The sequence below is a fragment of the Micrasema longulum genome, unplaced genomic scaffold, assembly GCF_059751315.1.
Source record: "Micrasema longulum isolate JH-2025_06_02 unplaced genomic scaffold, ASM5975131v1 h1tg000340l, whole genome shotgun sequence".
NCBI lineage: Eukaryota > Metazoa > Arthropoda > Insecta > Trichoptera > Brachycentridae > Micrasema > Micrasema longulum.
Genome location: NW_028277543.1, coordinates 1,182,210 through 1,200,256, shown reverse-complemented (window position 1 = coordinate 1,200,256; position 18,047 = coordinate 1,182,210). Strand labels below are relative to the sequence as shown.

The 18,047-nt window shown below is 33.3% G+C and overlaps 1 protein-coding gene and 2 long non-coding RNA genes across 3 annotated transcripts in view; 2 read left to right on the top strand and 1 right to left on the bottom strand.

Annotated features, from left to right (window-relative positions):
- gol (ring finger protein goliath) overlaps nt 1-18,047 on the top strand; it is a 180,913-nt gene that overhangs the window by 15,332 nt on the left and 147,534 nt on the right. The window lies entirely within an intron of this gene.
- On the top strand, nt 2,938-4,823 carry LOC148282331 (uncharacterized). The gene is made up of 2 exons (XR_015822121.1): nt 2,938-3,386; nt 3,468-4,823. It is a non-coding gene; the product is annotated as an uncharacterized LOC148282331 (long non-coding RNA).
- Nucleotides 4,970-6,328, bottom strand: LOC148282330 (uncharacterized). Its single transcript, XR_015822120.1, has 2 exons — nt 5,614-6,328; nt 4,970-5,282 (listed from the first exon to the last, which is right to left on the bottom strand). It is a non-coding gene; the product is annotated as an uncharacterized LOC148282330 (long non-coding RNA).

Genomic DNA, 18,047 nt, shown 5'->3' with positions numbered 1-18,047 from the left:
GAAAAGATGGGTGGATGATATCGCCTCTATTGCCGGCAAAACATGGATGATGAAAGCGGGTGATAGGAAGGAATGGAGACGTTTGGAGGAGGCCGCTATCCAGCAGTGGAGAGAATAAGGCTGAAGAAGAAGAAAGAAGAGGGATATTAAAACATAGGAATAGTGGTGAAATCATTTTGTATGGAGACATGAGGCTCTAGTGTTTCTTATATTTCCCATGGTTGATTGAATTAAAGTGAATATTTAAATACTTAAAATAGTTTTTTATGCATCTAGAGTTTTAGAGGATTAATGTATCACTAGTCTTTTATTTCAATGATAAATATGTGTGTACATTACAAAACTTACATATCAATTGCTGTGAAGTTTTATTTCTTCTTTAGTAGGGGCTTTAATCTTCGCAAATTTGACCACATAACTGAATACCGCACGCAACTTCACCGCCTCAGTATCACGCACAGAAGAAACATTCACATTCTATCACTTCTTCGCAATATTTTGATTAATCCCACTTCGCCTGTTTACCTGAGATGGCTCTTCCAGCCTCTATGGGATCGTCCACAGTGCGGGCCTAGGGCGGTGGCGACAGCGGGCGCGTTAATTTCAAACATACGAAAACTTATGAAAAACGCCACACATGGCCATAGTACGAGGCCTGTGGCGGGCGCGACAAATTGATGCTCGAGGCCTATCACAACATGGGCTATCTGTTCGTTCTAATAACGAGAGAACCCTTTTAATACCTATTTACCGCTCTAATTTTTCTTGATGCTTTTGAAATCGGTTCATTGCGGATTAGGCAGGAGTGAAACACGTATATTTGCAGGTGAATAAACGTTTAAATAATGTTCAAATTATCCTTACGTTGTAAAATAATGTTTCCTGTGTTTTATGTGACATCGGCTTGGTAGCAAATATCATAATTACGTTGTTTATCATTTTTATGTGGCAGTATAACGACTTTCGAATTATATTATCAGCTAGGAAAAGGAATTGCATTGTAGACCGTCGACCCCGTGCAGTAACAGCGACTTGCCTACTGATTTATATGCTACAATATATGCCCATTTCACACGCATCGTCCCAATCCACACGGCATGGTAAAATTATGGTCGGTGGAACTTGTGACGCTAAAAAACAAACGTGACTACACCAGCCACCGTCATTTTTGCGATTTTTGGTTAATATGACTGCTTATGTTATTTTACATAATAATAATCTCTCACCCACATAAATAAAGGTTTCAGCTCTTTAACTTCACAAACATCAACAGATGAAAGAATTGAAGGAATATAGATGTTCAAATAAAGGCAGAATGGTGAATGTTACACAATGTGTAAAGTGGCCACTTAAACCAGCCATTGACAGGTCATAAGCCCTGTAGATGCTTAGACTTCCATATTACCTTCTCTTAAATGCTCTGTTGTAATATGTTAATAATAATATTAAGTTAAAACATAGCTATCTCCTTTATCTCTGCTAAGAAAACGGTTCAAAAGCAACAGAAACTCATACGGTTATATGGATCGATCAAAGACAAAAAGTAGTTTTTTTTTTAAACATAGATTTCCTTATACCCAAGATTTAAAAATAAAAATAACCTAAAAATTATACAAGATTTACATTTAAAAAATTAACCTAAAAATCATACAATATTTATATTTAAAAAATGTACCTAAAAATTATACAGCATATTCAGTAGAAAGTTTAAATAATTCAAGAATAAATGTAAAAAACTAAATTAAATAATAAAACATTCTACAGTAATACAACAAGAAAATCATAAGTACTGTTTCATACAGCTGGGCAAAGTGAACCAAAAACTATATATATTATGAAATGCATGAATAAATAAATATAATTACCATTCACCATCTTTGAAAAAGTTCAAATGGTTTGTTTCATAGGAACAATACCTTACACTAAATAAATCAGAATAATAAAATAAATAAAACAACTTTGTTTTTAACGACAAATTTTTATTTTTTCTACCGACCGGTTTCAATGACAAGCTTCTTCCTCAAGGTTTACTTAACGAATGAATTCTTTCCTATTTTATTTTATATTATCAGTATGCTGCCGATGAAACTCGTCTAGCTTTGAAACCGGTATTTAAAGCCACGTTTGTTTTGTTTAGTTTTTTTTAAATTTATTGAAATGAAATTTACTGACACGAGCTTTGACTTAGAGATTACACATGCGTTGACTTATGACTGCGATAATTTAAGCATGTTCATTGTGATCGCTCAAATGCTCAGCACGTCAATAGTTATTTTAGATTGAGCTACAGGTCATGCCAATAGGAAGACCAGTCATGCAACTGAACATAATCACTTAGGAGATCGACATATTTTACATGAGTGAAACTATGTTTAAGAAGCAAATTTTCTCGCTGCTGGAGAGTATTAGGGTCAAAGCACCAATGAATGATCGTTAAGGGTTCAGCTTGTAGTGAAATCCACAATAAAGGTATACATTTCATTATTTAAGCGTATAAAATAAAAGAAAACAATAAAAAACACATTCATTTTTACTTTTTTATTGAAATATGAGTATTACAATTATAATTAATATTACTCTAAAAAAATAGCAGAATAACCAGTGAATGACTATCTATCTAAATATTTAAATTGTTCCTTTAGCCTTCTTCTTTCCTTTCCATCCCCTCTCTTCTTTTCATAGTATAGTGTTCATTTTTTTATATATTTTTATTTTGTTAATCTTTGTTTCAAATTTTTGTATAAAATTGTAAGATTCAATTTGTCCATGTATTTGTAATTTTCTCAAACTAAACGGTTTGGGTAGGTAGGAAGAAATTGCCTTAAGGCAATATGCCCCTTCTTATATGTATATATATTGTATATGTACATAAAGTGTTAAATAAATAAATGACCACTACTACCCCAGTAGTAAGACAGGAGAAGACTAAGGGCCTATTTCACCACCTCTGAGTAAAGTCTTGATTAGAACTACTCGTCGAGTAAAACAAATAATCTGTTTCACCACCGCTAAGTAGCGCTATTCGGCGAGTAAGTCCCTGAGTAAACTACTCAAAGCTTTTCCCTATGATTAACTGCTAATCATAACCTAGAGAAAAAATAAAATGGCGGCAAAACAATTTGACAGCCGGCAAAGAGGGTTTGTGTTTCGATTTGTTAGTTTGGAAAGTAAGTGTTTTTATAAATTATGGAACTGATAGAGCTTGTGGACGATTTTTATGAAGAAGAAATGGTTGAAATTCGGAGAAAAAAAGTTTATAGGCCTAGAGAAAATTACTTCGAGACGTTAGATGAAGTCGACTTCAGGTCAAGATTTCGCTTGACAAAACAGGCTGTCAATGAAATCCATACTTTGATTGAACATCAAATTCGTTCCAGAAGCACTCGGTTTGTAGAAGTTCTTTACATAATTATGGAATATTATTTTTTTTACTCTAGGAACTATAATAAAACGAGTTATCATTTCAGGAATAAAGCTGTGCCAACAATTATCAAGTTACTGTTGACATTGAGATATTTTGCAACGGGCTCGTATTTACTGTCTGCTGGAGATTTTAGTGGTGTGAGTAAATCATCTGCATGCCGATTTATAAAAGAAGTTTCTGAGGCCACAGCACTTCTCCGGACAACCTTCATTCGCTTTCCTCAAGATTTGGGTCCTTTAAAACAGGGGTTTTATAATTTGGCACGTTTCCCGAGGGTCATTGGAGCTATAGACTGCACGCATATTGCAATTTCTCCAAGTATGCTATTTATATATTATCTCATAATAATTAAGGATAGCACATACATTAAATAATCATATTATACTGCCTTTAAAAGTATAACAATGCATTATGATAAAAATGACCTTTCATTTAACTACTATTGAATATTAAATAATACATAATTCATGTCACTATGTACTCTCCTGCACATTAATTATGCTTTTTCTCCCATAACCGAGATTGATTTAATTTTATCGGTTTCAGGAGGAACAAATGCCGAGGTGTATCGAAACCGAAAAGGAGTATTTTCGATTAATGTTCAAGCCATTTGCGATGCAGATTTGATCATAAGAGATGTTGTTGCCCGGTGGCCTGGGTCCAGCCACGACCAGATTATATTCAATAATTCTTTGATAAAAGCCAAGTTTGAGGCTGAGCAATTTGACAATGGCATTCTGTTAGGTGACAGTGGCTATCAAAGCCAGCCCTACCTTTTTACACCTCTTGCACATACAACAACCCCAGCAGAGAACCTCTACAATGAATCACAAATTCGCAGCCGGAATGTTGTTGAAAGGTGTTTTGGTGTCCTCAAGAGTAGATTCCCTGTATTGCGAAGGCGGATAACCCTATCTGTGGAGCGCACTACAGCAATCATCACAGCTTGTGTAGTGCTGCATAACATAGCTGTAAGGATGAATGATGACCAATTCGATTATGAAAGAAACCAGGATTACATAGATGAAGAAGTTGCCGGCAATGAAATCCTGGATAATGATCCAAGAAGAAGACTGATTTTAGAATACTTCACCACCCTGTTAAATAATCATGTGTAAAAGGAAAATGAAATAAAAGAATCTAAAATTGGTAGTAATAATCTTTTATTATCTATTATATAATTTTATTGCAATATAACTATATTACAAAGCTACAGAACTTAAAAGGCATACCTGTGAAATTATAATGGATAAATAAAAACATGAATCTACATAACATAGATGTAAGGGATGAACGATGACCAATTTACATTTTACACAGTATATTCATAAACTCATGACTTTTCAGGCTGTACCTGTGTTGAGCCATAATAATTTACATGGAAAAAAATAGTAAATTACAAGAAATAATAACACGTTACACAACAATACATATACAATAACTATACAAGAGGATCAATCGTTTATTTTTTTTAAAAGTAGTTTTAGTTTTGTAGTGTGTATTTCCATAATTATTATTCTCTCCTGTTGCCTAAATGCCCATTCCTTTTTCTTTTCCTCGTATTCCTCCAGTAAAATTTTTTTTTGGAGGTATATTAAATCCCTCCGGGCATCTGTCACTTTTCCACCTTTCCTCAGAGCCGTATGCTTCGGAGTGCGGAGCTGTGGGACACTCCAAGAATCCCACTGCTTCTTTGAATCAGCTCCAACTGAGGGTGAATCCTCAGGAGTCTTTAAATTTACCGCATCCAATGCTGAGGTGGATGGCAAAGATAACACCTCTATATCCATTTCAACTGTTTGCGGGGCAGTTGTTGGCTCGCTCAAGGTAGGTGGCTCCTCTGTGCCTTGTTTGTCACCTGAAAAAAGTAATTGAATAAATGGGGGGGAGTATTGTTAAAAATAATACAACTTCAATTGCTTCATAGTCCAGTGACTATGAAAAATTCTAGTAATTCTAGTGAATTTAGCAATAAAAAACTTGAAAACATAATGCTGGATTTATCATAATATTGTCAGAGCGTTAAAAACTGAAACATCTATAACATAACCGGCATCTAGATATGACACCTACTAAATCATTATTGTACCCCCCTTCCACCTCATAAATTAGAAAACCATAATACAATAATATTCTTATGCATTTAGTTGTTTTGTCTTACAGAAATAATTTTAAACAGTTTTACTTACTTAGAAAATCCGCGTCACTGTCGAATATGGTCGACATTCCTTGGGCGCTCAGGCTTATAAGGTCCATGACTTTGATTTCCGTTGAGTCTAGGGGAACCGCCGTGCAGGGTCCTCCACCAGTCTTGTAGAGATCTGCCCTAATCAATGCGCTCTTCTTTCGGACAGATCTCTTAAACCCGTCGTATTTCACTTTCAAAGTCCTGTGAGACCGAAAATGGTTGGATTTGGAGCACGCGTTAAACTCCGCTTCTATTGATTTCCAAGCGGAAATTTTTTCTTTCCACAATATATTGTCACTTTTTTTATTTTCTATCACATCTTTGTGGCGCAAAACTAAACTTATTAGTACTTCGCACTCCTCAACACTAAAGTTTACACTCCGTTCGCGCTTATTCTCCATTATAATGCAGTTTTTAAAAAACACGTGCGACTCCCAAAGTAATGAACGAATACAATTAACAACTAGTAATAGTTCTACATTATCTCTGCAATAAACAACACATGAAAGCTAGCAGTAGACGTTGTCACGTTATCAGACGTGAGCCTAGACCGTTTAAATGCGACGTTGCCATACAAAGTATCTATTTAGCAAATCAGAGGATACTCATAGGTCGTGAAACCGTTGCTCGGTAATCGGGACATTAATCATCGGATTAAGTTATGTGATGGTTAGTTATTCAATACTTTACTCAGAGGTGGTGAAATAGGCCCTAAAAGAAATATTGTTTGTTTGGTTATTAATTATTGTTTTCTAATTATGAATCGCTTTTTTAATTTCTAAGATTTCTAAGTTGTCTAATTTTAATATTTTATTTTCAACATGAAGTACTTTTAATCCAGTGTCTTTATTGAAGTTATGATTATTTATAGTGGTTTATTCAAATTTATAAACAAATAACTGTAAAATGAATAATATTATTTAAGTAGTCCATGTTTCAAACAATAGTATTGAATTCTCCGTATGACAGTGATTGGCAAACGGCACGGAGAATCCGGTTTAAAGTTCGCTGCTTCAATAATAGTCCAAGTTGTTATAATAAATATTATAAGTGATGGTTGCGTTGCGATGCTGGCGACCTCATAATTACATTTGAAACAGTTATTTTTGCGAATACGTGCTAAAACCACAGCGATTTTTCTCGCGAAGTATTTTAATACTATAATAAATTATTTTATTATAAGTTTTTTTTTGTAAGTATAAATAAATGCTCTTCTCAAAAATTTCACTATTCCCCCACTCATTACGTTGTTGTAGTCCAAATAAACCATATTAATATTTAAAAAAATAATAACTAAGGAACATATCAAAACAGAGATGAAGAACATTTTAGAGAAGGTAATATAAAAGTATAGGCATCTACAGGGCTTATGACCTGCCATTGGCGAGTTTAAGTGGCCACTTTGCATACTGTGTAACATTCACCATTCTGTCCATATTTGAACATCTATATATATTAATTTTTTGATTCATAAATTTGATAAAAAGTACAAGTTTTTGTAAAATTCTAAACATAACTACTTTTACACATCTAGTAAATTTTATCACTGTAACTCTAAAAAAAAGAGACTAACTCTTGTGCTTGGAGAGTGACTTACACTGTTTTAGTTGTTTATTTATAAGAGTTTATATAATTTTAATACGAGTACATGAAAAGAAAAATAAAAACATAGGATATATAAAGAAGAAACATAAAACAATAATACATTCATACTAATTCAAATTTAATGTTACACGAATTCAAACAATTTCTTTAGATTAACTTTAAATTTATTTATTGATATATTATTTTAGTTCATTAGGAAGATTATTATAATTTTTAACACCTCAATTCCTTCAATTCTTTCATCTGTTGATGTTTGTGAAGTTAAAGAGCTGAAAACCTTATTTATGCGGGTGAGACCCATCTAATTGAATTATTATAAAAAAATATTGTTGATAAATCCACCTGGTCCATAAAGAAGTACAGAAATTGAAAAAAAAAAATAATTTTCAGGCGTTACCCCTAGTATACAGGTGAAATAATTTAATTAGATAATTATATTTTTAAAAAAAATCAATTTGTTAATTTCTCTAATATTTTATTTTACACGCGGAAACATTGATTAAAACAACAGAGTATATAAATAAAGGGTTATTTAATAAGAGTAATTAATTTCATGAAATTTGAATTAAAAAAATAAAACAAATTTAATTTGACATAAAACGGATATTTTTATGTCATGTCACCACAGCGTTGTCCAATCCGAGAGGTCCAATTTTCATTAGTTGAGCAAAGTAGCGTAAATTTGACAACCCTGGCAACACTAACAAAATGTTCAGTTTTCTTTGACAATTTGACAGATGGAAAAATAATTAAATTTTTAAGTAATGCATTTGCTATTTACACATGCATTTACTAATTACACATGAAATGGGATCCAATACTGTTTCTTTAAGATCCCAGCAGTATTTCTACACTTTAAAACGACACAACATGGCATAGTCGAATTCAAATCGGGAGTTAGGTACTGAGCGACGTCTACAAAGAAACTAGTGGGTCAAAACATAAAACAACATAAAATATTTTCATAATCTAATCAGTGCATGTTTTTATTAAAATGCACGTCGTGCTTGTTTCATACTTTTGTACAACAACTATGGTAAAGGTTTATAGTGGGTTTTGCATGTTGGTTTAGTTGGAGTCCTGACGAAGAGACTGGTACGTCTCGAAACCGGTAGACATAGAATAGTCAGTAATTGGTTTTATAAAAATATTAAATAACATTTAGTAAAATGTTTGACCACAAAGTTAATGCTTTAAATATTAATAATTTATATATTTTTTAATTTGTTGCAACAAAGAGAGAAAACATTCTTGAGAAAGGAATATGAGAGTCTAAGCATTTTATGACCTGTTATTGGCTGGTTTAAGTGGCCACTTTACTAACTGTGTAACATTCACCGTTCTGCCTAGGTTTGAACATACACATTTTCTCAACTCTTCCATCTGTTGACTTTTGTGAAGTAAAAGAGCTGAAACCTTTATCATGCGGGTGAGATTCATCCGGCTGAACCAATTCATCTACTATGCAACGCCAAAAAATAATTTTCCAATTTTTTATGCTTCTTCTTTTACCGGGTAGTTAATTCAACAATATTTTGAGTATGTCCAAATGCTGGCTGGATTTTCTCCCTAGGGAGTTGTTGATATTTAAATTTGTTGCATCAGAAAGGGAAAACATTTTTGAGAAGGGAATATGGGAATATGGGAGTCTAGGCATTTACAGCACTGGTGTAGTCGGGCCGGAGCGCACCGGAGCGGCGCTCCGGCACTTTTTATCTGAGCAGAGCGGCGCTCCGGCTCTGGTCAGGAACAAATATTACGTTTCAAAAAAATGTCTACATAAGTCTCTTTAAACAATTCGAAATAACAACAAACGTATTTATTGCCGATAACTGGCAAAAGTTTAAACATGTGTTCCCCTCCCCCCTCCCACTTCTCCAAAGTGGTGGTGGTGCGCTCTAGTACTTTTTTATTTAGGACTACACCACTGATTTACAGGGCTTATGACCTGTCATTGGCTGGTTTGAGAGGCCACTTTACACACTGTGTAGCATTCACCATTCTGCCCATGTTTGAGCATCCATATATTTATTTCTCCGTATCCGTCTCCGGGAATTCGTATAGCAGGGGCGAACCGTGTATAGAAGCGATTATGCGCAGCTTACCATTATATTTGACTAACCATAATAATGTTTTACTGTAACTTTAAATAATTACCATTTATTTTAAATCATTTCCATCGTTTGTATTTTTATTCTTATATAAATATAAATATTAATAAAGCGCGCTCAGCGCCTGCGGTGAGCTAAGAAACTAGCCGATTATTCCAGCTTGTTTTTTCATACAAATAAGTATACTTTATTTTGAATGTCTTAACCCCAGTGCGGGTTTTTTCTCCTAAATTAAACTTGCAGATTACACAAATTATTTGAAGATTCTTGATTTGGAAAACAGTATTTCAAACATTGTTTCTTAAGGGCTATTTTTCTTTGAGATGGTACTTTTGACATACAAGACCATAATTACTTTCTTGCGTCATATTGTAGAACATATGGCACTCGACGCGGCCGTTTTTAGCACTATTAATTTCTAGAACGATTCGGCCAGTTGACATTTAAATTGAATACCTTATATCGACTGAATTCATTGCTATTTTTTAATGATATATGTATTTTTTTATTTATTATTTTTTACATTTTTTTTGCACCACAACAGGCCAGGAGGCCTAATTACAGTGGTGAATTACATCACAGAGCACCCAGGCTTGAGAAAAATCACATTTTAATTTTAGTGTTCTCACCGGGAATCGAACCCGGAACCTTCCGTGTGTGAGTCAAGCGTCTTGACCACTAAACCACGGAGGCCGCCTGTATTAAAGTAATGGATAATATATTTATATAATATCACGAAGTTACATCGTTTGAGTTAATTTCATGGATGGGAGTTGTTGTATCACACAGAACCACATAAAAATATAAATTTATATTATATATTACTTACATTACCTTCTATGTAGGTACAAACATATTATATTTTTGTATAGCTTACCTGTAAATAAAATTACCATTCGCCACTGCTGTATAGTACTATAGCGTTTTAACATTGTTATGGAATGTCCTCTGATTAAGTTAGTCTTCATTATGTAGTCTCCGTACTTATTTTCTGTTTGAATTTAAATGTGTCATCTCTTTGCAGTGTATTTGATTTGTGATACCGAAATAAAATCGGAGTCATCTCGCTGAGTGCGGGTTAATGGCGGGTCCACGCCTCGCACACCCGTTGTGAAATCCTGCGTACGATTTGGCGACTTTTGACATTATCCGAAGGTTCGCCGGACTTTCACGGCCGGAGAGTTCCTTGCCATTTCGCCTCGATCATATTTTAATAATATTTGTAATCGAAACGTATCCGTTTAACTTATCGACATGTTATTATAATATACAATGCATCAATGTGTAAACAAGGAAATAACACTGTCCGTTGATAAATTGGTACTGAATTTTATTATATTTTCAACACCACAACACGCCGGGAGGTCAAAATTCAGCGGTAAATTATATACAGCACGTGATACCAAGGCTCAAGAAAAATAACATTTAATTACGTGTTTTATTTCGAGCCGATTTGTAGTCCCATGCTAGTGTAGGACTCATGGATCAAAGGTCTGAGGTTTAAATCCCACTCTACCACAACTCGATTCCCATTTTTCCAGCACAGTTATTTACGACTTTTAGTGGTCCAAAATAAAATTATTTTATTTTTTATTGATCAATATATTTTTATAAATGGTTCATGTTTTTTTATTCTAATACAAATCTACTTTTATACATCTAGCAAATGTTATAACTGTAACTCTCCAAAAACGAAACTATTTAGCTCTTGTGCTTGGGGAGTGACTTACACTGTTATAGTTATTTATTTATTAGAATTTATATAATTTTTATACATTTTTTACCAGGTAGTAATTCAACTGCAAGCATTTGGACATACTCAAACATTGTTGAATTACTACCTGGTAAAAGAAGAAGTATAAAAATTGGAAAATTGTTTTCAGGCGTTGCCTAGTAGAAACTGACATGATAGCACTTTATGAAAACAGTGAATAATCAAACCTACACAACAGTTAGAATATTTTTTACGTTGACAAATAATAAATAATGCATACATCGGCTAGACTCCCATATTCCCTTCTCAAAAATGTTTTCCCTCTCTGTTGCAATAAATTTAGATGTTATGAACTAAATGAATAAACAATGTTTTGAGTATGTCTAAGTGCTTGCAGACTGGCTTGATTTTCTCCCTAGGGAGTTGTTCATATTTAAATTTGTTGCAACAGAGAGGGAAAACATTTTTGAGAAGGGAATTAAGCGTCTAGCGGATGTATGCATTATTTATCGTTTGTCAAAGTAAAAAACATTCTAACTGTCGTGTAGATTTGATTATTCACTGTTTTCAAAAAAGTGCTATTTATTTTTCTATGGCTGGCTGCTTTCTTCATAGTTTCATTTCTTCTATTTTAATATCCCCGTTTTTTTAGTATGATGCATGCTATAACAAAGAAGGTTACTCATTGTTTTAAAAGTAAAAAATAAGGATACACCGCACGTTTACGAGAGTGTTTTATGATTCCTTTGAATATAAACAGAGATAAAAATACACTTCAAATTGAATTCTCGGAAGTGGGGTGAAATGGTTTATCAATGTTTATTTAACCCATTTCAAGCTGGAATTCAACTCCGAGAAAACCCAACCTATCATTGTTTAAATATTTATACATTCGGGTTGGGTTACTTCCTGATTTACCACTTATATAAACCGGAAAACTAAACAATTTTTAAGTGGTAATAATGGGAAATTGAATGTTTTTTTATACGAATGTTTTAATTACAAGGATATATGATATAAACATATTTTTTAGGATTTTTATCTGAAAGTAGCGATCAAATCACAAACATTCGCCCAGGGCCATTATTACAATAGGAAGTTAACAGAGTTTTTTTTCTCGAAACATGTTCAATTACATGTAAACGACAATTTTTTATTTGCTTATACAAATCTGCACATTTTCGTCCAGAAATTCGATTTAAATTTATAGGCAATAGGGAAATACCACGTACTACGAATACAAAAAAATATAGGAAACGGATTTAGAATAATTAATTGTATTTTCAAAAACAAAATGGATATTGTGGAGAAATGTTTCCATATACAGGATGTTCTTTAAACCCTGTCACATCCGAAACCACGATAATCAGTATGAGCAAGAAGACATATTGGCACATTAAAATAATTTTTAGAACAAATAAATTTAAAAAAATAAAATATCAAAAAAAGCCAATGGTTGCTTACTTCTGCAGGGGTGAAACAAGGAGGGGGAAGGGGGGAGGCTGATACTGCACCTTGTTCCCCTCTATTCTCCCCTGCAGAAGTAAGCAACCATTTGTTTTTAATATTTTATTTTCAAAATTTTTTTTTGTTCTGTATATTTTTTTAAATATGCTTATATGTCTTCTTGCCCATACTGATCATCGTGGTTTCGGATGTGACAGGGTTTAAAGAACAACCTGTATAATTGAAAAAATATTGATGTGCTGAGTGGAGCGGAGCGGGGCGGAGCGGGACTGCACCGGGAACGTACTTAAGCTGGGTTTAAACAAGCACAATACAATAGAAAGGACCATATTGTCCTGCTCCAGCCCTGTGAACAGCCTCGACTGCACTGGGCAGGACAACGGGGCATTACAACATTTCTACCGTAGTTCACACGCGGAACGCTGCTAAAATGAATACAAGACGACGCGACGCGCATTACGGGCGAATTCGCGAAAAATAAAATTTCATTTATTTCAAGATGTATTGGAAGGTCCGACGCTGGGACAGGACAATATTGTCCTGTCCTCGCGTGAACGCGGCTCTAAACGCCAATGTCTGCAGTCTGTCAGACTAATGTTTGGTGATCTGAGGTTAAAGCAATATATCCAGTTGTTATTTTTAACTTTGTTATGATATACAAATAAATGCTATTCATAGAAAATAGCTCTGCGTGGGAGTGACCAACGTGGACTGACGAAACATGGGCACATTCAGAGATACGACGGACGATATTCAACAACAGTTCTTTACATACCTCCACACCCGCATCCATTGGTGCATAGGGCACTCTATTCGTTTTGTTACATGGCAGTTAGATACGGTTATATTTAACAACAATATTTTGAGTTTGTCCAAATTTTTGTAGACAAGGACTGGAATCAACTTCCTGGGGAGCTGTTTATCTTAACATATTACAACAGAGATGAAGAACATTTAAGAGAAGGTCATATATAAGCAACCATTTGTTTTTTTAAATATTTTATTTTTGTATATTTTATTCGTTCTAAAAATTTATTTTAATGTGCCAATATGTCTTCTTGCTCATACTGATCATCGTGGTTTCGGATGTGACAGGGTTTAAAGAACCCATGTATATAAAAAATAAAATAAAACAGATACTAATGGCAAATTGTAACCTAGAATTTAAGAAAAATGTAACAAAATAAGTGGGAATTAAAATGCTTTTTAGTAAAAATATTTTATTTTTATTTTTTAGCTGCTTTAATTAGATTTAAGTTTAATCTGTCGACTTCGTGGTGTAATGGTCAGCGCAGTAGCCTACCACGCAAGAGGTCTCGGGTTCGATTCCCGACGTTGTTTATATGAAATATTTATTTAAAAAGGTATTTTCATACAATAATATTTTATAGTCCCTTTACTGGTACCTGAAGCGTAAGACTGATCATTTTACATTCATGAAACAAAAATGATCAAGATACGCTGCGATCAGTGTACCATTGCAGTGCCCTATGCACCATTAGGTGCGGTAAGGGAATGATGACGATGAAAGTTTAATTAATGTTAGTAAATATGAGTATTTAACCACTTACCGACTTTCTATGCCTACCGGTTTCGAGACGTACCTGTCTCTTTGTCAGGACGCTCACTACTAAAAATAAAAAAAGCACCGACTGGGACATACTTTTATCGACATTCATTGATATAAATTTATGTGTTTTATTTATTTTGTCTTATTTTTATTTTTTATCTTGTTTTAATTGCATTTATAAGCACCCCCCACTACTTTTATTTTTTTCTCAAGTTTAAAATACATTCAAGTATACGTTTATTTTTTAATTTAATTGTTTTTTTCTCTCTATTTTCATAATTTAAAAAAATTATTTTAAACCATTTTATTTGGTTTTGTCGAGTTGTTTTTTTTATATAGTTTTTTTCAAAACATCAAAATCAAAATAAACTACCATCATGCCATTTCTCCGTAGGGGTAGGCAGAGATAATGGACCGCCACACACGTCTATCCTGGCATATATTCCTAACTTCTTCCACATTCATACATATTGTCATACATGTCCTTCGGTTCTGTCTGCTTTTGACATGACCAGACAAAATGTTGGTTTATCTGATCATGCTACGTCTTCCTTGGTCGTCCTTGTTTCACGTCGCGTATTTAAATCTTAATAAATACTAATAACTGAGTACCCGATGACAAACTATTTTTTACTTCTATATTTCCCTGTTCTTCATCTCTGTTGTAACTTTTAACCTGGACGTATGGCAGCCCTAGTCGAGTATCACACTCGTTGTATTAACGTCTCAGGACTTACTATAAACAGCTACCAAATTAATGTATATTTGAGTGAATCAAAATATATAATATGAAAAATTGCATTAGGTATTAGCAATAGCTTTTTGCGTGCTAAGCGGATTAATTTTTATTTTTTTATTTTTGTTAAAAAAATTGTTTTTTACAATAACCATAATAATTTAACAGAGTATAAAAAAAATAAATCATGATTACATATCAATGAAATACATATTAATAGAAAAATAGAAAACAAAAAATCCCACAAAGGCATGGCCTGTTCGTGGGTATACAAGAAAATGTTTATGAATTTTTGCTCCTATAATAAATAATAGAAAGTTATAATATTTTTGTATAACATAAGAAAGAAAAAATAAAATATTCTGTAAAAGATAATATGGTATTTTTTTATAGTAATTAAAAAGGAAATAAAAAATATTGAAAAAGACACAAAAATATTCCTTATTATTAAAGGGCAACAAAATAAATCACAGAAAAAAAGAGTTCATATCTTTAGTTTGAATCTAGGATAGTGCATGTTAAAAGTGCAATTCACATGTTAATCAAATTGAATAAAAATAGGAATAATTTTCATGACGTAATCAACATTTTATGTGTAGTAATGTATCGAACGCGGTATTTTTTGCAGTAAAAATGTTTAAAAGTTGCTATACAGGTAAATCCATTTAAAGTGAGTGACATTGGCCCAGATTCAGGCATCTTTAATGCTGTAGTGTATATTGTGAACCGTGCGATATACAAGTGTATGTATGAATTGTATGTGCACAAAGCGGAACAGTATGCATACATAAAAATAGTTAATATTCGTTATCTTGGATTCGTTTTTTACAGGTAATGTTTACTGTTTCGCTGTTAGCTTAGTCCCAAATAATGACACACTTCGTTACCTTACGACAGTACACGAATCAGAAAATAGAACTTCATCATCAGACCTCTCGTGTCCAATCGTGAACATCGGACTCCCCCTTAGATCTCCACATTTATTTATTTATTTTGTTTATTTTATTTATTTACTGACATTTTCCATTAATACAGTTCGTAGGGATAAATATTATAATATAAGAACAGTTTTTAAAAAATCTCCCTATCCTGAGCGAACCGCATCCAGCCGCTTCCTGCAACCCGTATTACGTCATCTGACCACCTTTCCTGAGACCTGCTGACACCTCTGCTATTCCAGGACTTTTTTTTAGTCCATCTGTAGCTCAATCACAAATAACTATCGACGTGCTTAAAAACATGCTAAGCATTTGAGCGATCACAATAACATTAATGAACATTTTTTCATTTAAATTATTTATTAACAATTCTTGATGGAATTCCATTGTATTGATGTAAAAACTTATATTTACATATAAGTTATTAATTTAAAAAATACTTTGTACACTTCCACCTTTTTATTTTGACCAATTGGCGCTTTCACCCTCTAATGGGCATACATATTCACCAGTCTAAAGATTTCTCAGGGGATTTGTCAGGGGATTTCTCTTAGGAAGGCAATTTCCAAATTGTTATATGTATGTCCATTTTACATGACTTTTTTTGTCTTTCCTATTCAATAAATCTGTAGCTCATTCACAAATTACTATCGACGTGTTTAAAAACATGTTAAGCATTTGAGCGATCACAATAAACAATAATGAACATGCTTAAGTCGCAGTCATAAACCAACGCGTGTGTAATTTCTAAGTCAACGCTCGTGTCGGTTGGTATTTTTTCCTCATAAATAAATACAGTCTACTGGCGAAAAATCGGCGTTTACTATAAAAAATAATACAATATATTGCATTTGCAAAATAGTAAGTAGTATCTAATACAAAAAAGTAAAAATGTAGTTACAATTACTATGGCGACTGCTTTTCTTGACATTTGGCGTGCCAACCGCCGCCGCCGGCTAAATGCAATATACAGCATGATAAATAATAAATAAATAAATAAAAATAGCAAGTTTGGAATATTTTCCATATTTACACCGGTGAAATTCAAATATGTGATTGCGTCGCGAAACGTAAATATTTTGACATTTAATATTAGGTGTTTACGAATGTCCCATTGTGATCGCGAATACGACAAACAATCTCGGTAAGAAATTATTATCACGTCGCTTAGTAGCTCGTCGATAGATATTTGAGTTTTGTGAATTGGGAAATATTTGAGAAAGGAATAGGTACACGGAGTGGATACCTACCTTTAATATGGTCTGAATGTTCGTCAATTTCTGGCACTGGATGACAAAATGAACTATAAAATATAACAATATTTTCCACAACGCGCGACGATTCCAACCACTTTTTTATCCGATTTTATGTCAAGTAAAAAATGTTGTTTTGTTTTTGTTCTAAATCCGAATCTTCTAATTTTGAATATCTTCTATCTTGATGTTAGGTAGGTACCATGAGGATGGGTCAAAAGTAGGATGGGAACGAAAGGTAATCGGCCAGGAATAGTATCGATAAATGCTGTTATTTACTTAACAGCTGCTTTAAAGAATGAAGGCACTAAAAGCAATTAATTATAAACGAACTGTAACGCCATTTTCTTGACGCTAGTAACGTGTATATTCAATAATATATCATTGGTGTCTAGTTGTTGTTGTTGTAATTCTGTGCCATTTTATTCCATTCGAATTGGAATTTGATGACACTTGTATTGTACAAGAACAAGACTAGAGTATCACTAAACACGCACTACATTATGCGGTTTGTGCTCAGACGAGTGATAACGAGTTATCCGTTATTCTAGGAATTAACGGGTTTTCCTCTGCGGTTATTCGAACCAAATTGGAGCGGCGGAATTCAATACGATTCACGAGAAATATAACAAATATTCAAATGATTTAACTGACCACAGAATTAAGAATAGTCCAGAAGGATCTTAGAATCATATTTCAATACATCGTATTGTGTTCAAAAACTCCCTTGCCCCACGCGCGCATGCGTGAAGTCGCCGCATAATGTTGCCAGATCGCGAAAAATATAATCATCAAAAATATAATCATTCTCAACTTTACTGTGTTATATTTATATTTAGTACATAAGATTTTCTCATGGTTATTGCTATCTTTATTTTATGTTTCTTTTTAACTTTTTGTATTATATGTTTACTAAATTGTTTAGTTTTAATTATTCTATTATATCATACTACTACATAATTATTGTTCACTGCTGTGATTATTTCTGTATTTTTTTTTTTGTAAAACGTTCTTTGAACCGTTGATGTATAAACAAATAAA